Source organism: Elephas maximus, chromosome 6 (genome assembly GCF_024166365.1).
Source record: "Elephas maximus indicus isolate mEleMax1 chromosome 6, mEleMax1 primary haplotype, whole genome shotgun sequence".
NCBI classification, from domain to species: domain Eukaryota; kingdom Metazoa; phylum Chordata; class Mammalia; order Proboscidea; family Elephantidae; genus Elephas; species Elephas maximus.
In genome coordinates, this window is record NC_064824.1 from 63,830,177 (window position 1) to 63,853,597 (window position 23,421).

Sequence of the window (23,421 nt, forward strand, 5' to 3'; positions counted from 1 at the left end):
AGCCAAGTGCTTGATCACTGTGCCATCAATGCTCCTCTTATAGTGGACACCTACCCAATAAATGTCTGTTTACTTGAAAAGGGGAGAGGGGAGAACCAAGATTTCCTTTATTATTAGAAATAACAAAACAATAACTAACTTTTGTTGAATGTTGATTAGGTCTCTGGTACTATAACACATAAATTCTCACTTAAGCTTCCAACAACCTTGTAATGTATTATATTATTCCCATTTTACCGACAAAGGCACTAACAGTCAAATAGATTAAGTGGTTTGGCCACAGCCTTCATTTTAAGTGGCAGAGCAGGCATTCAAACTCAGGACTGATGTAAAATCCCACACTTTTTGACTAAAGGTATCTGAAATAAGGTCTTTAAGAGTCAAGAAATGTCACCCCAAATGTAAGAGGATAAGGGAAAAAGCCTGGGGAAAAATATAGGTCCATAACCCCTTATTCAAACCTGATGGGACCAGATGTGTTTTGGAATTTTTTTTTTTTTTTTTGGCTTTTAGGAAGGTGATATTTCGCACATATGTGTATTAAAAACACCCCTGCTAGGGACCTGAGACAGCACCTCATAATCAAACCAAATAATATTTTACAGTGAAATACATGAACATACATACAAAATACATTAAAAAAAATACTACAAATAATCTCACATCACTTGAGGTAAGGTTTTGTAGACAAACGAGTTAAAACACTTTTCTGAGCTTTTTTCTTTTTAAAAAAATATATCTATAAAGACTGAGGATGAGATTGATCTTGACAATGGAGGATTAAGAGGCTGAGAACCTTTTAGTGACAGAGTCTGGCAGTGGGAATATGATGCTTTGCTCTTTTCAGATTATTTCTGGAGTCTTCCGTTATCAGTCGTCGATCACTCAAAGAGTCCAGCCAGCAATTTTCATAAGACTTTTCTGTCCTTTGATGCTAATGTGCAATAACAGGTTTCCATAAAGCTAAATTACACTCAACATTAAGCATCTCCATCAATGGTCCTCAACTCAGGATACACATTAGCGGAAAGCTCTTTAAAAATGCAGCGCCTTAAGCCCCACTTCTGGAATCTGATTTAATTGTTCTAGGGATGGGGCCCAGGCACCGTTTCTGTTGTTGGTTTAAGCTCCCTGGAGAACTACAGTGGGCAACACGTTTGAAAATCACAAGTCTAGATCACAAATCAAAACTAGCTACCGATAAAAAAAAAAAAAAAAAACTGATAAGGAAAAAAAAAACAAAAAACCAAACCCATTGCCACCAAGTCAATTCCGACTCACAGCGACCCTATAGTACAGAGTAGAAGAACCCCACAGAGTTTCCAAAGAGCACCTGGTGGATTTGAACTGCTGATCTTTTTGTTAGCAGCTGTAGCACTTACCACTGCACCACCAGGGTTTCCTGATAAGGAAAGGACTGTGTTATCCAAGGGCCAACCATGTTATTAATATCTAATACCCCTGAAGATAGTTGTTTAAAAATAGATTCCTGATGTAAATTGAGCAGAAGTTATTTAGCCACAAAGAGATAAGACAAAATCCAAAGCAAGAATGACCCAAATTAAGACTCAGGGATTAATGACGATGTGAATAAGGCATTGCAGTTTTATTGTAAATTATGATGTTATAAAAACCAAACCCACTGCCATCGAGTCGATTCCAACTCATAGTGACTCTCCTAGAGTCAACATTTAACTGGATTCAGAAGTTTGAAAATTGGGGGAAAAAATCAGCAGGACAGCAAACTCAAGATATAACAAGTTACATTTGTACATGAGAAATGACTGACATAAAAATTTGTTCTTCTTGTACTCTTTCTAAAAGCCTTTCAAACATATCTATCTAAAATGATCATTTATTAATTGTGAAAGATCATAGTCACAGAGCAAGGGTGGGGAGTACCAGGAAATAATTTCTAAAAACTAGAAAAAAATGTAAAGGTCAGACAACTTCTCAATTTCTAAATTTCTAAAATAAGAAATTAAAATTCAGAGACTGTCTTAAAAATATTATTCTATATGTAAGTATATGTGTAGACATTATAAAAAGGCATTAATGATAAAGAAAATATTCATAAAATGAGACTTTGAAAGACTAACAACATATGTACAACTGTAATAGGCTATGAGACTTGGTTAAAATCCACGGATTATTCTCAGGGTAAAAATATGTTTCTGTCTGAACAGAAAGACCTGAAATCTCACAAATTTAAATAATCTAACTATGACGCTATGGCTTCCAGTTCTTCAGACCAGTGCTTCTCAAACACTAAAGTGACCTGGAGATCTTGTTTAAATACAGATTCTGATTCAGAAGGAAAGAGCATGAAGATAAAATCAATCTTTATCATCATTGCTGCTTTTCCTGGTAGAAAAGTACACATTGCAGGAATGTTATATTGTTAGTTTTGCTTAAAATTTCCAACTGAGGCAATACTCTAAGACAGTGAGAAGCAGAACTTCATAAATGCATGTAAAAGTAACATTAATAAAATAAAAGATAGCTGCTCTTTCCATTGCTCATTCCTGCATTGTGACAATGTTGTAGTGTGTCTATTGAGTCTATTTGGACTCACAGACACAATATAGGACAGAGGAAAACTGCCCCATAGGGTTTCCTAGGCTGTAATTTAAAAAAAAAAAAAAAAAATTTTTTTTTTTTTAAATTTGTATGGGAGCAGATCATCAGGTCTTTTCTCCTGCAGAGCTGCTGGTGGGTTCGAACCACTAACCTGGCAGCCAAGTGCTTAACCATAGCACCACCTGGGCTCCTTTTGTGACAATAAACTTTCACAATTCCAGGGATTTAAGGTCTGGTACCAGTTGAATTTAATTGGCACAAAGCCTAATTGGCATATGAGACCTCTTGTGACTGAGTTAAATGCCTGGCTGTAGAGAGTTAAGGGGAACCACACTAAGCAAGGAAGTACACAATTACATCCCAAAATACTAGTGTAGATTGTAGATTTAAAAAAGTAGACTACCGTGAATCAATACTCCGTTGGCTCTTTGCCAGGCATTATCATTTTGATTTCCTAATCAAATTTTAAAAACCTTGCCATGATAATAAACCCTTAAGTGCTTGGGCAAAAATTTTATTAAGTACCCCTCATCTGCGGGTGAAAGTGTTAGGGACTAGAGGGGTGGCAGGAAGTAATTTCTGCTTGCATTTATTGGTAGAATTTAATTTTATAGTGACTTGCTACAGTGGTTTGTTAGTTTTGATTACGTTTCAATGCATGTTCACAACCTCACCAGCAATTCCTCTGAGCAGAAAGTGACTTGAGGATGTACGTACGAGAAGAGACAAACACCGATGCAAAGCCAACTGCATTGAGACAGCCCAAGCAGAGGAGCAGGAGCAGACACACCTGAAAGCGCCCCGCTAAGGGCAAAGAAGAGTTGCTCTGAATGCCTAGAAAATACCACCACTGAAAAAGAGGTGCATCCAATTGTCAGAATGCAGGACTACCTTCTGAGCAAAGACAGCTACAGGTCATGGGAAAAAGGACAAGAGTGACAGATTTGATCAGAGCTGACTGTGAGGCATAGGTTTCAATAAGAGGAAGGTCAAGGCAGTCAGACATTTAACTCTACCTGTTACAGCTTGGTGCAAATAAATACAAAGGGAGCTGCACTACCCATCGGGGGTCCCAAACTCCCTGCTACCACATCTGCACCTGGGCATGAATTTCACAAATATCTGAACTATGCGTACAGAGTATTTATGCATTCTGAAGAGTAGAGGAATTTTAAAGAATGATTAGAGTGGTTCCACATGAGTCACTTAGCTGATTTTTCCCTTAGACAGAAGCAATGCATTTTAAAAGGTCTGTCCATTTAGCTATTTACTTGGTAAGTACAGCTGATTGCTTTTGAATTAGAAGACTGAAGCCACATAGTGATTTGAACAAGGGAAGTTCAATACAAACAATTATGGGGAGGGACTGGAGTAACAGGGAACTGGCAAGAAAGGGGTAAACGGAATTCTAAAGAACACAGGAGTAGTAGTTATAAGAGACAACCATGATCCCTAGGGCTGAGATAAGTCCCCAAGGTAGAACAACACCCCCCTCAATACCAGGGCTGAATCCAGACCTGGCCGAAGAGGACATGGCTTTGGCACGCTAATGGTAGAAAACTCACGAGGTGACTTGCTGGTGGGATAAGTCATAAATCTGCCCTCTGGGGTGTCAAAGGAGGCTGTTCACAGGGAGGTATCGAGCCCGTGAACTAGAACTTAGAGTTGGAGAGGTTGTTCTCTGCAGGAATCCAATGCACTTTCATGTGCAGCAGGAGCCAAGATGGCTGCCATCTGGCTGCCTGCTCATACAACTTTCTTATACTTCTCAGATCTACCCAAGCTCTGTCTCTTGTATACCATTTTCACCTGATGAGAGATTGTTGCTGTGCATGGCGAACTTCATGGCTAGGTAGGTCAAACAACACTCAGTTAATGATGGAAAGTTTGGTTCACATCTGATGCCCCAGAGTTATTCATTCAGTCTCCACCTTGTAGCAAGTGAAAGGCTGTTTATCAAAGGCGGAATAGTAACCTGTTACAGTGGGAGTAATGGATTGAATTGTGTCCCCCTAAAATATGTGCCAACTTAGATAGGCCATGGTTCCCAGTACTGTGTGGTTGTCCTCCATTTTGTGATTTTCCTGTGTTATAAATCATAATCTCAGCCTGTGGTTAAAGAGGATCAGAGTGGGATGGAACACCCTTGCTCAGCTCACATCCCTGATCCAATGTAAAGGGAGTTTCCCTGGGGTGTGGCCTGCATCACTGTTTATCTTATAAGAGATATAAGGAAAAGGAAGCAAGCAGAGAGAGGGGAACCTCATACCACCAAGAAAGCAGGGGTTCCTGTGCAGAGAAGCTCCTATTCCAGTGGTAGACTGATGACAAGGACCTTCCTCCCAAGCTGACAGAGAAAGTCTTCCCCTGGAGCTGATACCCTGAAATTGGACTTCTAGCCTACTAGACTGTGAGAGAATAAACTTCTGTTTCTTAAAGCCATCCACTTGTGGTATTTCTGTTATAGCAGCACTAGATGACCAACGTAGGGCATCAGTGTCCTTCAAAGTCCCAGAGGTCTGCACTGTGATTCTTCTATTTGCGCTTGCCAGAGGTCCATATAGCATCTTTCTTAACCGCGGACACTTAGAGATTATCGTTGGATCTGCTAGATCTTAAAGCTAAAGTTATCTGGAAGACAACTTGCACTACCATCCTGGACTTGCTGTACAGACTTCTCTTGCTCTGATCAAAACCAAAAATTGATCAGCTTTAGTTGAAGGGGCACATTCAAAGGAAACCCTGGTGATGCAGTGGTTAAAGCACTTGTATGCTAACCAGAAGGTTGGCAGTTCAAACCCACTAGCCGCTTAGCAGGAGAAAGACGTGGCAATCTGCTACCATAAAGATTCACAGCCTTGGAAACTCTATGGGGCAGTTCTACTCTGTCCTAAAGGATCACTAGGAGACAGAATCGACACAACTACAGGGTTTTTGTTTTTTTTTTTTTTTTTTGGTAGTACATTCAAATGTTGTATATGATGCCTCTAAAATTCAAAAAGGCTCAGTATAGTGTCTCTCTTTTTGTGGTAGGTTGTGTGAGGTGCAGTTAATTTGATTTCATGTTGGAAGGGGTATCTTGATATACTCCAGATCACTGAACGCCCAGAAACATCACTGAAATGACTGCCCCTGATTTTTCACGGGCTTTATTTATTACCCTTTAGTTCTCATTTGCTTTGGTAAAACATCAAAATTGCTTGGTACTTTCCACTCACCAAATACAATCGACAAAATATCAATGTAGTAGACCAGGGTGACTTTTTGTAGAAGGGCAGGATGATTATCAAGACCTTTAGGACAGGAGAACTGACCTAACCCTGAGGCAAGATTCTGAAACTATATTATTGGTCCTAATCAGCAAAAGTAAATTGCTCCTGGTGCTTCTTCTGAATTGGTATGGAGAAAAAGGCATTAGCTAAGTCAACAGCTTCATATCAAATGCCAGGGTAAAAGTTGATTTAATAAGTAAAGATACTACATATGAGTCAGCAAATACATTTGGAATCTTTCCTCGGTTTAGTTTATGACAGTCCACAGTCATTCTCTGGGATTCATCCAAATTCTGTACAGGCCAAAGAGGTAAGTTAAAGGGGATGGGATAGATATCACAAGTCTTATTTCAAGACTTTGATGGTGGCATTAATCTGAGCAATTGCATCGGGGATATGGGATGGCTTCTAATTTACAAATTTAGAAGAGAAGGAGTTTCAAGGTCTTCCCCTTAACTTCTGTCATAATGATCCTCACTCCATGATGTCGAGAGCCAATGTAGGGATTCATTGTTATCCAGTAGGTCTATTATATATTAAGGAACTGGAGATATAACCACAGGATGGATATGTGGACCATCTGGGCCAACTGTGAGTCAGGTTTGAGCTAAGACTCCATCTATTACATGACCATTGCAAGCTCCTACTTTGGTGGAACACGATGGCATTTTGGGGTCCTCAGGTATTAATATGAAAGGTCCATGTATTTCTTTTTTTCCAATGCAGACTGTCATGCAATGAATGATGTCCCCCCAAAAATGTGTGTATCAACTTAGCTAGGCCATGATTCCCACTATTCTGTGGTTGTCCTCCATTTTGCGATTGTAGTTTTATGTTAAGAGGATTAGGGTAGGATTGTAACATAACCCTTACCCAGGTCATCTTCCTGATCCAATGTAAAGGGAGTTTCCCTGGGATGTGGCCTGCACCACCTTTTATCTCTCAAGAGTTAAATGGAAAGGAAAGCAAGCAGAGAGTGGGGGACTTCATACCACCAAGAAAGCAGCACCAGGAGCAGAGCATGTCCTTTGGACCCGGGGTCCCTGTGCCTGAGAAGCTCCTTGACCATGGGAAGATTGAGGATAAGGACCTTCTTCCAGAGTCAATAGAGAGAGAAAGTCTTCCCCTGGAGCTGACGCCTTGAATTTGGACTTTTAGCCGACTTTGCAGTAAGGAAATAAACTTCTTTTTGTTAAAGCCATCCACTCGTGATATTTCTGTTATGGAAGCACTAGATGACTAAGATGCAGACTTTCTAGTAAATGACTGCAGGTCCCTTTATGGCAGGCTTAGAAGAATGGTGAGGCAATGGTGCAGGGCTCTTCTTCAAGGGGACTTGGTCTCCATTTCTATCAAGTGGCTCTGAGTCTGTAAAAGACTTAGATCTAGAAACTGGGTGAGAGGCCATGACTTCCCACTGTGGCAACTAAAGTCAACTTTTTGGCTACCAGGTCTTAAATTTTGGCTGTTGTATAGATCAAGTGATTCTCTAGAAGCTTCTATTTCAATAATCAGGTACACCTATATGTCCCTGCTGCCCATTACAGCAGATGTTCTCACTGCCTTTGGTGGTAATATGCTGCCACTTGGCTTCTATGGAATGTTATGATGGGATCCCATCATTTCCACTGAAATCAGGAAACCAATCTCAGAGGCCTACAAGAAGAGCAACTACAGAGGGCTATTCCTCAATACCTTAGTGAAGGGAGTGTCTTCTGGGCCTTCTCATGGAGTATAGCTGGAGAGTGGGTATGCAGGTTGAGTGCCACAAATCCAGTAAAGCATTCATTTTTTAAAGGATTCGAAGGTCTCAAAAGTAGTGGAGAAGCTATGCTTGCATTTTCCTCCTTCGCCCATTGAGGACCCAGAATATTAAGGGATGGGGTAATGAGAGAGGAAAAAGCTAAGATTGCTTACTCAGTTCCTATCACTTTGCACTCGCCTTTCTACAGGTTTATCCACAACTAATTTAGGAGATACTCATTCTCCAGCTCTCCACTCATCCTCCATCTCCCATTATCTTCTAGAAAGAGTGTCAGCAAACTTCTTGCAAAGGGCCAAACCAAAAAAAAAACCAAACCTGTTGCCATTGAGTCAGTTCCAACTTAGATAGTAAATATTTTATCTGCAGGCCATATCATCTCTATTGCAATCACTCATTTCTGTTGTTGTAGCTCAAAAGCGGCCACAGATAATTCCTTAATGAATGGGTGTGGCTCTTTGCCAATAAAACTTTATTAAAAAAAAAAAAAGGCAGAGAATCAAAATTGGCCCAAGGGTCATAGTCTGCCAACCCCTGCTCTAAAACTTAAAAAAAAACTACAACCTCAACTTTTAGAACTATCCCCTTACTCACCTCACACAGATGTAAAAGAATAAAATAAATTCTTCACAAATCATCCGTACCATCAATTTTACAAAATTATACCTAAAAGCATGTCTTTAAGATTAGGTTATACATGTGCCTCATTTGAAGCACACAATACCTTCTATTTACCCAGCTATCCCCTGAAATTCCTGCATTGCCCACTCCTTATAGTTAAGGTATAAAACCAAAAAATCAAACCAAACCTGTTGCCATCAGGTGCACTCTGATTCCTAGCGACCTGTAGAACCAAGTAGAACTGCCCCATAGGGTGTCTATGGAGTGGCTGATGAAGTCAAACTGCCAACCTTTTGGTTAGCAAACAAGCTGTTAACCACTGTGCCACCAGGGCTCCTAAGGTATGAAAGGCCTACTTTAAAATACAAGTTTCAGTTGGAAATAAACCTGCGTCAGCCTAAACTTTAATTCTGCTTTTGACAGCTTCCCAGAAATAAGGCAATTTTCCTCAGGACCATACAGAGGTAATTACCATACAGTGAGGCATAGAAGGCAGATACTGAATGCTAAACTCCACTTAGGGAAGGGAGGCTTACTTAATTCTTTAGACAAAGAGGAGAGGCAGAAATAGATTTTAAACAGAGTGATGACCTAATCAAACTGAAATTTAGAATGATTATCCTTGAAGCTGTGCTAAATGTGAAAGTTTTGGGCGGGGGGGGGGGCGGGGCGGGGAAGTAGGGAAACCAGATAGAAGGCTGGAGGCTATTATTAAGAGTAATCCAGGCAAGAGATGAGCAGAAGGGGTATGGAAGCTTGGAAAGAGATCTGGGAGGCAGAGTTAGCTGAACTCAGCAAATGAATCAATGTGGATGCCAGGGAAGTTGCTAAGTATTGATGTGTTCTAGACTTGTTGAAAAGGCTCTGATGATGAAGTGCTCTCTGCTCCAGATTCTCTGCAAAAGTAATCCTGTATTTATGTTTGCAGAGGAAAAAAAGCCCACTGAACACTAAAGCAGGTGATAACAGAGTTAAAGGGTATAAGAAGGGGACTGAAATAACAATGGAATCAAGCTTTATCCAGTTCAAAAGTTGGTTCATACCTGAAAACAAAAGCTATGAGCAAAAAGCTCAAATAAAACAAGGAAAGCAATAGTTTGCATTAGGCACTCCCTGCACTATTAATTGTCCTCCCAGAATGGCCTGGTTTTACTTACTCTCCTTTCAGATTTTGTCCACTTTTACCTTATCCCATTTGGCTTATAATTATCAAACGTCCAGTAGTTTGATAACTGAACGTATCAATGAGGTGTAAGAATAATATCTAGGAATTTATTCTACAAATATGCTAGTCCACAAGTAAAATGACATACCTGTAAGCTTATGCATTGAAGCATTGTTTTAATATTAAAAGGTTGGAAACAACCTACAACTGTATTATAGGGTACCAGCTAAATAAATTATGCTAGTCATATAATGAAATATTATGCTGAGTGAAAAACAAAGAAGCTACTTTATAAGATGATATGATCTCAAAAATTTAGTTAAATAAAAAAAAGAGCAAGATTTATTTGCATTTCAAAAAGTAGGGAAATATATACATATTGCTTGTAGATAAGAAAAGGACAGCACTGGTTTCTGCCAGAGAGGAAAACTTGTTGACAGAGAACAATGGTGAAAGGAAGACTCATACCCTTTCTTACTTTTTAAAATTTCTGAACCATGTGGATAGAGTTAACTACTAAAAATAAAATATAACAGAAAATGTAAAGGTTGTTGTTGTTAAGTGCCGTCGAGTTGGTTCCGGCTCATAGCGACCCTATGCACAACAGAATGAAACACTGCCGGGCCTTGCGCCATCCTTACAATCGTTGTTATACTTGAGCTCATTGTTGCAGCCACTGTGTCAGTCCACCTCGTTGGGGGTCTTCCTCTTTTCCGCTGACCCTGTACTTTGCCAAGCATGATGTCCTTCTCCAGGGACTGATCCCCTCTGACAACACGTCCAAAGTATGTAAGATGCAGTCTCACCATCCTCACTTCTAAGGAGCATTCTGGCTGTACTTCTTCTAAGACAGATTTGTTGGTTCTTTTGGCAGTCCACAGTACATTCAATATTCTTCTCCAACACCACAATTCAAAGGCATCAATTCTTCTTCGGTATTCCTTATTCATTGTCCAGCTTTCACATGCATATGATGCGATTGAAAATACCACGACTTGGGTCAGACACACCTTAGTCTTCAAGGTGACGTCTTTGCTTTTCAGCACTTTAAAGAGGTCCTTTGCAACAGAGCTATCCAACGCAATGTGTCATCTGATTTCTTGACTGCTGCTTCCATGGCTATTGATTGCGGATCCAAGTAAAATGAAATCCTTGACAACTTCAATCTTTTCTCCATTTATCATGATGTTGCTCATTGGTCCAGTTGTGAGGATTTTTGTTTTCTTTATGTTGAGGTGCAATCCATACTGAAGGCTGTGGTCTTTGATCTTCATCAGTAAGTGCTTCAAGTCCTTCTCACTTTCAGCAAGCCAGGTTGTGTCATCTGCATATTGCAGGTTGTTAAGGAGTCTTCCTCCAATCGTGATGCCCCATTCTTCTTCATATAGTCCAGTTTCTCAGATTATTTGCTCAGTACACAGACTGAATAGGTATGGTGAAAGGATACAACCTGCAAGATCTCGTTTCTTAATTCCATGCAACATTTCTCATGAAGCTACTGTAGGATGTGGCCCATCCAAATGAGGGAAGAAATAAACAGGAAAACACTGCATTATGTAAGAAATAGGGAATCCATTAGAGATGTCAGCAAAGGGCAGTCCCAAAAACGGCTACGGAGCAGGCCTAAAGAGCAACAGCCCAAAGTAGAACAAGAGGCCAGATGGCTTCAGGAAGGACAAGTAAATTTCAAAATCTTCATACTGAGAAGATTTTAGAATACACAGAAATAGTAACTGATACATGGAAAAACTAAGTAAATTTTTTAAAAGTATATTATTAACTCCAGGATAAACCAAAAATTCTGCAAGTAGGAAATCATACTCATCACACGTTTGCTTGGCTCAGTAATGAGCAATATTTGCATAATCATAATAAATACTTAGTGAATAAATCTTCAAATGCAAACAAAAGAATGTGAGAATTACACTGGGATGTGGAAGAATGGGAAACCCTGGTGGAGTAGTGATTAAAAGCTACGGCTGTTAACCAAAAGGTTGGCAGTTCAAATCCACCAGGCGCTCCTTGGAAACCCTATGGGGCAGTTCTACTCTGTCCTATGGGGTCACTATGAGTCGGAATCCACTCGATGGCAGTGGGTTTGGTTTTTTGGTTTTGGTGGAAGAATGGAAAGCAAGAGTGTGTGTGTGTGAAAGAGATAAACCTTCATCTATGGTAACAGGAAGTCAGAACACAATGTCAAAAATCAATACACTAAAAAAAAGTAGTATAAGCATGTTAATTTAAAAGGTAACTACCAAAAGAAAGAGCTAGAGAGGTGAAAGTGGTTACCTTTAGGCAGCAGACAAGGGGGAGTTGGGAAAGGAAAGGAAGGACTGATTGGATTTTTATTGTTATTGCTCTTATAAGCCTTTAAATAGCCCTACTTAATTTTATTTACATATAACTAGAGTAAAACTCAATAGTAAAATAATAAATATGGACTAACTGTTTTAACAGTTGTTATGATGATAAGTATTAACTATTAATTGATAAGAGCCCTGATAGCACAGTGGTTAAGAGCTGTCACTGCTAACCAGTTCAAATCCACCAGCCACTCCTTGGAAACCCTGTGGGGCAGTTTTACTCTGCCCTATACACTCTTGCTATGAGTCGACTCGATGGCAAGGGCTTTTTTTGTTTTTTTATTACTTGATAAAAATATAAAGGCATTGATAGCTAAAATTTAAGTTTTAAAATTTTAAAAATTCGAGCTATATATTAAAGTCAGCCCCCTTCGTGAAGAAACCTTAACTTTAATTTTTCAAAGGTTAATATTCCCAGGACTTCATCTCTTTAGCCTACTGTCTTCACTCTAAACCAGAATCTGGGTGCGGGGGAAGACTAGTGAAAAATTTCAACTATAAAACTGTAAGTGCTGAAAAAAAATGGGAGCTTTAGCTGGAATCTGAAGGATGAGTGGTAACTAAAAAACAAACCCATTGCTGTCAACTATTCCAACTCATACCGATCCTACAGGACAGAGGAGAACTGCCCCACACAGTTTCTAAGGAGTGACTGGTGGATTTGAACTGCTGACCTTTTGGTTAGCAGCCAAATGTTTAAACACTGCAGCACCAGGGCTCCAAGTGGTAACCAGGTAGGCCAAAATGAGGGGGAAAAGTGTTCAGACAGGGAGAGTAACACTTGCAAAGGCCTAGAAGAGGATCCCAAAGGTAATAAAGGGCTTTAGGCAGAGGGTAACATGACCAAGGAGTCCTTGGGTGCTAAAAATGATTACTGCTCTCCGCTGATAAATCAGCTGCAAGGCTGGTGGTTCCAGTCCACCCAGAGGCACCTCAGTGACCTACTTCCAAAAAACCAGCCATTGAAAACCCTGTGGAGCACCGTTCTACTCTGACGCACATGGGGTCACTATGAGTCAGAACCAACTGGATGGCAACTGGATTTTTAACACGATCAAATGTTTTGAAAAGACCACTCTGGCTACAGTACCATGAAACAACTAGAAAGAAGCCAGAAAGAATGCACGTCGACGTATAGGGGGCCACTGCAAAAGTCCAGGCGTGACGTGATGGTAGAGATAGGAGTGGAGAAAAGCGAATGGGTTTGAGAAGCATTTACTTAGGAGGTACAACTGACAGTATCTGCAGAAGGACTAACTATGAGGGTTAGGGGAGGATGGATGCATCCTAGGAATCATTTGCCTTTTTTTTTTTTTTGTCTAATCCAATTCAATTATATTTTTAAAGTTTAAGTAAAAGCTGCCCCCCTTAACTTCTCACCAATAGTATTATACTCAATTATGTAATATAAACAGAAGCTGGAAAACATTTCAAATACAAAGTTACTTTCCATTTCTAAACAGTAAAACTAAGATCTTGGAACAGAACCAAAAGGCACAAAAATAATATGGAATTCACAGGAATGAGATGGGTATAACAACAATCCAAATTAAACAGACTAATCAAGTACAGGGAAACAATTTTCCAACTCTGTAATTTTTGTGGTTGCTTTCCATAAAAAGCAAATCTGCTTACAGTGTCTGCCCAATCCCTCTGCCCTTCCCGGGCCACTTTCACTCCAACATTTTTACTCTACAATAGGCTTAAAGAAAAAAGAAATTTTGCGTGATTTGTAAATAATCTAACACACACACATATAATTTCCCTCATGGGCTAATTTCCATTACTCCTTATATTCAAAAAAGAAGATCCCTGGAATTGACAGGTTATTAAATGACTATTGTTAAGTATTTGACATGTAGCCTTGGTTCTGCCTGTTTGCAATCTTCAAGGATATAGGTGGGGTAATCAACCGTACCAGAAGGAAAAAAAAAAAAAAATGAATTCTTGAAATTTGTTAGTGAAATAATTTAATCCTGTAACTCAGGGTACACACATGATCATGTAAGATAAACGGAACATATGAAGTGCCAGCCTGGCTTTAGATTTACAGAAACTGATACTTCTCACCCAATTAAATCTAAACCGAATTCTCTGAACTTGATAGAGAGGTGAATGCGATCATTTAAGTGTCCTTTTAGGAGAGACTTCCCTGTTTGCAAAAGCTGCTAGGGAACCTAAATCCATCCCAGACTCCTCCCTCTTCCTTGCTCCACTACTTATAAGTGGACAGCAAGCCACATCAATTTTACCTCCATGTTATCTCCTATCTATATTCTTCATCTCCTTTGTCGCTGCCTCAGCTCAACCCCTCACCACTTTTCACTTGGATTTCTCCAGTAGCCTGCCATGTTATCTCTACATTGTTACCAAAGTGATCTTTTTAAAAGCTAAACTGCATATGCAAATTTTCTCCTTAAATCTCTTTGTCAGGCCCCCATCGTTGTTAGGATAAAATTTATGAGAGACAGCTCTCTACAGCAGATAATTTGGTTTAAAAATAAAATGGACCCTACTCAGTACTGAGTGATATTAAACAAGTCAATCTGTATAGATTTGTTTTCTCATCTGTATCAGGGGATACTGTCACCTATATCATGGGCTACTCTGAGAATTAAAACAAAAAATCATGAAAGTGCTTTGTAAACTGAAAGATGCTATGAAAAATCTCCAACCTCAGTCAAACACAATTCCCCATCTCTCTCAAGTTTATATATGGAAGAGGACAAAAAGAGTCATTCACACATTCGTTGATGGAACTGGATAGTATTACTAGTCAAGGAAGAAGAAAAAAATGGATTAAGACAACAGTCCCCACCCTAATGGAGAATGTGGATTAATGGAGAGACAAGCACAAAAGCAGGCTGTAATTGTACATATCACCATGTATAAAGTGCATGACAGAAGTATGCACAGGGCCTCACCCAGCTCAGCTGTATGTAGAGGTGACGGCCAAAGGGGTACAGTTTCCTAAAGGAGGTAAGACGTAAGTTGTATCTAAAGAACCAGTAAGAGTTATAAGCTAAGAGGAAAGGTACTCTCAGCAATTGGGGGTACAAAAGAAAAGCACACAGGAAAAAAAACAGTGAAATCGGTTTCTGGAATATAAACTTTTTTGGCTTATGGCCTGTAAACCCAGAATTAGGAAAGAGTCAGATTCTGTGGGACTATTTTAAGGGCTGTGGGTTTTATCTTGTGAGCTATGGCAAGTTATTAGAGGATTTTAATCAGAGGAGAGAGAAGCTCAAGTTTACATTTTGATGGAGATCATCACCTCAGAGGCTCCGCTAAGGATGAATTAGAGGTTGACAAGACCTTTCGCTGGGCTGTCACGATATGAGGAGGCGTCTGTGGTACCCCTGTAAAGATCTGAGAAGACCGTGAACTACGGTAGTAAAAGTGGGAGGAGATTTGAAAAAAAAAAAAAAAAAAAGTTAGGTGCAAAACTTTAGGAGGATTCAGTGATCTTATGGTTGTAGAAGCTAAAAGAGTACAAATTGACCTCAGGATTTCTGCCATGGCACCTGGATAGAGGTACAGAGCCACAATCCCTTCTGTACAACCCCTGGGACCTAATGTATTTCAAAATCTGTAACTTTTTGGATTTTAGAAAGGTGAAACGGTTCACATTGCCTATATTACACAGCGCCTGGGGCAGTACCTTGTAATCAAACATGTGACTTTTTCTGCATTGAGATATACAGATAGTCTCACCAAGAGTGATACACGATAAATAGCTTCCTGACAGTTCACTCAGCTTTTACTCCAAATGAGTTCAAGTCATACTGTGTTGACAAATAAGTTACAAAAAAAATTTTTTGTCTCCAGTGGTTTTTTTTTTTTAATCTTGGAATCGTAGATAAGAAATGGTGAAACTATATTAATGTCTAAAAATAGTACACAGGAAATGAAACAGTTTTTTTTTTTTTTAATGTAATGAAGGTACTGTTTTAAACATGCATTATCTCAGGTGCTTATGATAAATTAAAAATAGCCAGTAAGCAATGAGACAGGTGAAGCAAGTAGTTGGGACAGTTTGAAACTGAAACAATTATAGGGAAAACGTGCACAAGAGTGCACGCTCATACTCTCTAGTTAGTGTCAAAAATATGAACCCAACTCAAAAGATGACTCGAGATTTCATCTGTCAATAGGTACTAATGACCTGGAATTCAGAGTCCTACTCAGTTTCTGCTTTGTTAATGTACTTTTTTATTTTACCATTGGCTGGCACTGATTTGAATTAAATGGTGCCACTGACAGTCCATGAATTGTGTTAAAATTACCCAAATTACACAAACCCATTAATCTGACACTAACTAGATACATAATTGGACAGGTAATTGAAAATGCTTTCTTCCCAATCTGATTTTTATATCCATAAATGATCTATGATTCCAAATATATTATTACACTTTATGGATCAGAGAAGTGAATACACAGAAAGATGATGTGCCATTGATCATTTCCAAAACATTAAATACAGTGATACTGTTTTAGGAGAAAATGTCCTTCCACCAGGAATGTGAGAACAGGTTAAAATTGGAAGTATCTGTGGAAGGCTTAACCACCCAACCAGACTTCTAAGGCTGCATCCCTGCAGTCACTGAGTGGGATATCTTGCTCATTTCCTTACACCTCCCTACTACAAATACATAGGCAGGTCTAACACAAAAGTGTAAGTGCACCGGTCAGGCTTTGGGTAAGGGAGGAGCAGGATGAGAAACCTTCCAGCAGGAAGGCTTCTGAGAGGCCCCAAACCCTGCAGGGCGTGTATGGGCTTAGGCCCCTCCCAGTGTCTGCACACTACCCCATGAGGATGGTTTCTCAGTTTCCTCAATTGTTCTCAAGGTCTCTGAACATCAGGGTTCACTGCCAGAGGTCACTGGATCTCTGACCTTTCTAACATCAGAGAAGCACCAGGGGAAACCAAATTGTTTTACTCTGAGCTTTCTATGGAAGGGTTGGAAGGGCTCTATCAATCATTTTAGGTTTGGGGAATTCAGACTAAGCATGTTTCCTAACCTCTTTCACCTTTTTCACTTCTAAGCAAAAACGGAAGGAAAAGAAAATCATACTTCTGAAAACAATGATATACCGACTACTGGCAATATATCTTATTTTGATATTCTGTGTAGTCTATGTGTCGATTCACATCTCCTGAATTATACAGCATGAAACCACTGGCTACTCACCTTTTGCAATGCAAGTTTAAAAGATATACTCTGCATACATTATTAGCACTGATTGAATCTCTCAATCTAGTCTCTTTGAGGGAGGCGAGAGTGTGAGTCCTATAATTCTTCTCTTAATTCTTCTTTCATAATAAAAGAGGAAACCGTGAAAAGTTAACAGAATACAAAGCAACTAATAAACTGGCTTATATTTTTCTTTAATAATCTTTTTCAGATTCCACCCAGCACTGTAGCTCAGCCATAAACTTACAGCTTAGAACAGAGCTGGACAGAAATCTTTTTCTCTCTCAAACCTTCACTTGATAATTAGCATCAAAACTCCCTCAAAATAACCTTTACAGTTTTTTCCTGCTCCCCCCCCCCCCACACACACTACAGTATGCTGGGAACTCATTTAAAATCCAATAACGTACAATGAGGTTGCATACCCTTCCCAATGTTTAAGAGATTTAATCTGGCAGGAAGAATCTAGAGTCTTAAACTCTCCAAACAAATGCTTAATTAGGTTTGCATATGATTTATGAAAAAAGTACAGTTTTATTTTCCCTTTGTGTGTTTGTAGAAAAATCCGCCTTTAAGAAATGTAAATTCAGTAAGATACAGCATTTTCACATTGTTTGTCTGAGCTCTTTAAAACCGAAAAAAAAACCAACCAACCAACCAGTTGTCATCAAGTCAATTTTGACTCATGGCGACACCATGTGTGTCAGAATAAAACTGTGCTTCAGAGGGTTTTCAATCGTTGATTTTACAGAAGTAGATTACCAGGCCTTTCTTCCAAGGCACTTCTGGGTGGTTCAAACTTCTAACCCTTCAGTTAGCAGTCAAGCACTTAAATATATGTGCCACCCAGCGACTCCTCTGAGCTTATTAGTGATCACAAAATCAATATAGTGTGTTGAGACCAACACTTTTTAAATAATAGACAATATCTATGAAGTAATATTAAATGTTTTGTGAAACTTGTTTCATTTATCTTACACACAGTAGAGTATACTGAATTGAGGCACAGAATGCATTTCTTACTAAGGATTGCAGTAAAAAAAAAAAAAAAGAGTCTAAAAAGCACTAGTATTGAGGAAGTGTACCTGCCACCCAAAAATCTAGAGTACTGTAAATAGATGGATGTCCCTGGGGCTCTGCCTTATAAAGCTCGTATTTAAGCCAACACAAGAAAAGTTCAGAAGAGTAAATTATGTTGTCCATGTTGACTAAAAAGTTAACTGTGGTTCTGAAACACCAAAAAAGGATTAAAAATCTCAATCCATTTGGAATCTTCAATGTATATGTGATCCACAGTGAGAGGAAGGGCATGGCGGTCTCACTGAGTCTCCCTGAAGTCAGACATCACCGGGATATGTAGGAATTAAGGTAAATCAGAGCTGAACAGAGAACAGGTGACCATTCTCTAATTGCAAATATCTTTACCCATTGTCGTTGAGTTGATTCCAAGTCATAGCAACCCAACAGGACAGAGAAGAAGTGCCCACAGGATTTCCAAGGCTATAATCTTTATGGAAGCAGACTTTCACATCTTTCTCCCATGGAGCAGCTGGTGGGTTCTAACCCCTGACCTTTCAGTTGGCAGCCAAGTGCTTAACCACTGCACCACCAGAGCTCCTTGTAAAGATTGTATAAACCATAAAAAAGAGAAAAAAGATAAACACCTTACGATAAGAGAGAATGTGCGTGGTGAAAAGTAACATGAGTTAAGTCACTGGAACAGTAATGCCATCTCTACCACTAAACTGCTGGGGGAACTGAAGTTAGAAGATCTCTTTTGGCTTCAGTTTACCACAAACCAGGTGGGTTGATTGGATCTCCAGTGTGAGAAGGGGGACCTCAGAATGCTAGGGCTAGAGAAGATCCCTGATTTTTTTAAGGCCTTATTACCTTAATCTAGGAAAGATAAGTGTGGTTTTTCCTATTTTACAGGTGGATTAACTGAGGCACACTCATGACATTTCTCTCTAGATATAACAGTAAAGATAGTCTGATAACTTTTGGCCCAATAACCAATGGAGATTAAATTAATATTCCAAACTCAAGGAGCAACACCTACACCTAATTTTTAAATAGTATTTAGCACATTTATTTCTCTGTATAGTGACAAGATTAAGAGGGCAAGTGGGGCTCTGGAGAAAAACAGAAAAGCGTTGGTTGAAAGTATAATTAAAAATTATGTCCAGAAAAAAAAAAATGCTCTGGTTGGTTTTTTAATTGCACTTTTTTTTTTTTAACTATATGTGTTACCTACGGCATTTTAAGCCAAATGTACAATTTTAAATATTTTAAAACTTAGCAAAGATAGAACTAAACAAACCTAGGTGGTAGAATTGCCATTTATTAGAAATTTTATGTAAAAGTGTTGGTTAAAAGAAAGATGCTATGTACAAACCAACAGCTGAAGATGTTTAAACTTTCATGTACACTATTAAAAGCATACTTTTAATATTAAGATATTAAATATTTAATATCAGATATTAAAAGCTCAATGTAAAGAAATCTAATTATAGGGTATGACTTTAATCTCATGTACTTTAGCTACAAAGAAAAATTTATACAGGAAAAGAAGATTTTCCTGCAAAATTCCCAAATAAGATGCAGTAATTTTTTTAGTTTAAAACAATAGAACGTATTTGAGCTTAAATGAATATCTTCATTATGTACTGCAACTTCAATAGTAAGTGATGTTAGCTTAACGTTTTCTAAATACCAGAAAAATTGGTAAATTTGATGTGGTTCTAAAAAACAGAGAGAATTCTTTGAGGACTTAAAGAAGGAAATAAAAGACTAAGGTAAGCACCAGCTTCATCCTCAATTCTTAAGCTTCAGAAAAGCCTAATTAGTCAGGGAGGGGAATTTGGGCCTGGCACACCCAGGATCAGACGTGGCAGGATCCTGAAACAAAGTTTTGAACCTTTGAGTCATATGCCACAAGGAAACCATAGCCGCGATATACAGGTCCTTAAGTCAACAAGGTTGGAGCCCTGGTGGCTCAGTGATGAAAGTGCTCGGCTGCTAACCGATAGGTCGGCAGTTCCAAACCACCAGCGGCTCCACGGGAGAAAGATTCGGCAGTCAGCTTCCGTGAAGATTTACAGCCTTAGAAACCCTGTGGGACAGTTCTACTCTGTCCTATTGGGTCGCTATGAGTCGGAATCGACTCGACGGCAATGGGATTGGGTTTGGTTTTGGTTTTGAGTCAACAGGTCCTTCAACGAGATGGTGTGCGGTTGGTGCGTGGCAGTTGGATTTCCTTCTGCCACGAAGAAAATAACTCCTCCCCATCAAACCGGAAAGTGGGCGCAGCACTGGCTTAGAATGCGCACCCGGGAAAGTGTAGAGACGAGACGAAACAGGCAGAGAGGGATGTCCGTGTCGCGACCACAGAGCGCTTTCCAAACCGCTTGGAAACCATTTAAATGGCTCGGGCGGCCGCGGTTTCCAGCACAGGACTGTCTGGGGTCCGGCTGGGAACGTGGCCAGGCGAAGCCATGCCCTTTCGCGTAGCGGGCTTGGCAGTCCCCGGCACAGGGGTGGGAGGCGACGGGCAACCTGTTAGCCCAAGTGGAAACGCTGCCGCCTCGCGCATGGCCCACCCTCTCCTGCCCATCAGCGACCCTCCCAAGGACGGGTCTGGGACCACCAGGACTTCGGCCTGGGTCCGGCTTTTCTGGCGCCTGCCTGCAGGGACCGACAAGGGACACCGTGGGCAAGACGGGCGGCGGGACGCCCCCTCCCCGGATCCCTAGCGCCCCTTCCGCCTTCCCCCGATGGGCAACTGGAACTGCTCTCGAGACAGTCTCCAACCGGCCACCTGGACCCTAGCCCTCTCTTCCACACGTGAACCTCCGCGGTTGTCCCACCACCCCATCCGAGGCTGTTCGGGGGCTACCGATCCCCCGCTCCCGACTCGCCGGCTTACCTGGCAGGTGGGCAGGGCAGGGCGGCGGGAAGCGGCGGCCAAGCAGGAGCTGGACGTGGGCCGGGCGCCAGGTGCAGGTGGCGGCGGCGGCGGCGGCTCCGGTTGCTGTCGCTACAGTTGCCGCTCAGTCGAGCTCCTCCTCTGCCGCCTCCTGACTTCCCGCTGGGCCTCCTGCGTTGCCAGGAGAGGCCGAACCGAGGCTCCGCTTCCTCTTGGAGTCTCCCAGGTGAGCTCCAGTCTGCGACGTCGGCAGGGGCGAGGCCCCCGTCCCGCGCCTGCGCGCCAGCCTTCTGCCCCGCCCAAGCCCTACCTGAGCGCTCCAGGTGAGAACCTGGGACCGCGCGAAGGGGGGAGGGTGCCGCCGTCCAGCCCACGCGCAGCCGCCGCGTGGATTCTGTCGCTCCGCAATCCTCGAGACTAGTTCTCAGGAGTCGTGCCTCCCAGCCCGTCTACACTTGAGGAGTTCTGCACTGACCTGGTGGCAATGGTCACCTTGTAATCAGAACACACAGGTCAGGGTCCTCGGGGAACCAGAAGATCTAAATTTCCCCACACACTTCTTCCATTACTCTTCAGTTCGCCAAAATGAAGAGGCGAGCTGCCTGCAAACTGGGGGGGCTCAGCGCCTGTGAGGACCACTTCATGACAGCAGCAAGTGTCGGCTCATGTGGTTTCCTCCGGCAGAGTTCAGCAGCTTCTGTCACCAGTTAGGTTCCTAAGTTATTGAGTGAGCTTCCTTCTCCTGTAGTCTTGGTTTCATCAGTTGACTCACTTCAGCGCAGCTAGTGGTTTCCGTTTGTGTAAGCACGCGCTGTGGTAGGGGCGCCTCACAACCCAAGGAGGAGCCTCCCTCTCCAAACAGCCTCTGGTATTTGGCAGAGCCTCGCCAATTTGGGGTGCACCTCCCCTTCCTGGGTTGCTATCTAAAGGCAAACCAATTCTCAGATGGAAAGAAAACAGGGACACCAGAGAGAAACCTGCTGTCCTCGTTTGGAAAGACTGTGGCTTCCTGGATAAGGCTTGCTTCTACTGCAGGTTTGCTTAAAAGCTCAAAATCTTTTCTGGAAGATGAGAACTCAGACACTTGATGGGTTTTACCGTTGTTTTTAAGACAATTTTTTTAACTACCTTTTTTTTTTTTTTCCTTTTATGATATTTACAATAAAACTTTCCATTTCAGCCTTTCTTCTGCTGGTATGACAAACATTGTCACACCCTAAACTAGGACTTAAAATGACCTTTATAACTTCCTTTGAATTGATTCGTTTATTTGGCTTTGGCTTCAATGTACATAGGAATATAAATAGAGAAATAGCTGAAAACTTTTTAGTGGAGTGTCTGGTTACCTGGTGGCAGGTTTTTGTATGAAGTTTAGCTGTGCCCTTCCTCCTGCATTTTGACACATACTCATAAAGTACTTATTTATTGGTATATTAGTGTTATTGTGACCTAAAATAAGGTTTAGACATATTGTTTGGAACAGTATCAACAGGTGTAGCTTTCGTACTTAGCTAGTGTAAGACATTAGGTTTAGCATCCATAGTACTATTTTACACCACAACACCTGTGAATTAGGTCTAAAATTTTATTTAGTTAGTAATTTGTCTATTTTTTGTTTTGTGGTTATTTTGCAAGCATCAGTGAAAATTTATGTGTTTTGTGACATTTTAATATCAGTAAAAAAAAATTTTTTTCTTTTCTGACAAGCAATTTCTAAGCTCTCCGCCACCCCCCCCCCAAAAAAAAAAAGTTCAGGAGGTATAATGTATGTTGCCATACTAACTTGGCAACATTTGCCCTTAAGTCCAGAGCTGAAAACACTAACTCCTGAAATTCTCTCTTCTTGGAGGTTCTGCAACTTTCTTTGTTGTTGTGCCTTTAAAAGGAGGTTAGCATGGTAGTCTTTGGAAGTTTGGGAGAAATCCTAGATATCAGTATTCCTTGTCTTGCACCACCCATCCCTGAATGAGGCAGGAGCCAAAGATTGTCAGGATACTGGTTTTCCCCCAGGTAAAAAGCAACAATTTTCACTGACAATCAAGACCGAGCATATGGATATAGAATAGCAATCTGCACTCCAAGGACCAAGATGCATTGACAGCAAGCCTAGTAAGGCAAATAACAACTGAAAATGGAAGCTAGGGAAGGTCTATAAAAAGAGAGAGCCAGCTAATAGGACCAAAATGCTGCATGAGGAGTGAAAAAAAAAAATGAAAATGACCACAGGTCACTAAAAATTGACTGTCAGTTTTACAACCAAGACAGATAATTTAAACAAAGAAAACAATATTTCTGGGTCTGACATACCTACCCACATTACTTTTACTACTTCATATCGCTCCAAAAGCAAATACTTAAAATTAATGGAAGTTTTTCTATTTCACAATATAATTAAAATGTTTCAGGCCTAGGGGAAAAAATATTGTATGTGGAAATGTTTAATGCCTTAAATCTAATCAACTGGAGGGTTTTTTTTAAGTACCATTCTATTCAAAATTATGAAATAAGGAATTTGCTTTACAAAAGGGAAATCAG

General features: G+C 40.6%; 1 protein-coding gene across 1 annotated transcript in view; it reads right to left on the reverse strand.

The window, feature by feature from the left end:
• Window positions 1-21,755, reverse strand: part of GALNT3 (polypeptide N-acetylgalactosaminyltransferase 3) — a 53,231-nt gene extending 31,476 nt beyond the window's left edge. Inside the window, exon 1 of the mRNA XM_049887348.1 lies at window positions 20,887-21,755. The gene's annotated coding sequence lies outside the window, so the exon portion shown is untranslated. The remainder of the gene's footprint in view (window positions 1-20,886) is intronic.
• Between the last annotated feature and the right edge of the window lie 1,666 nt (window positions 21,756-23,421).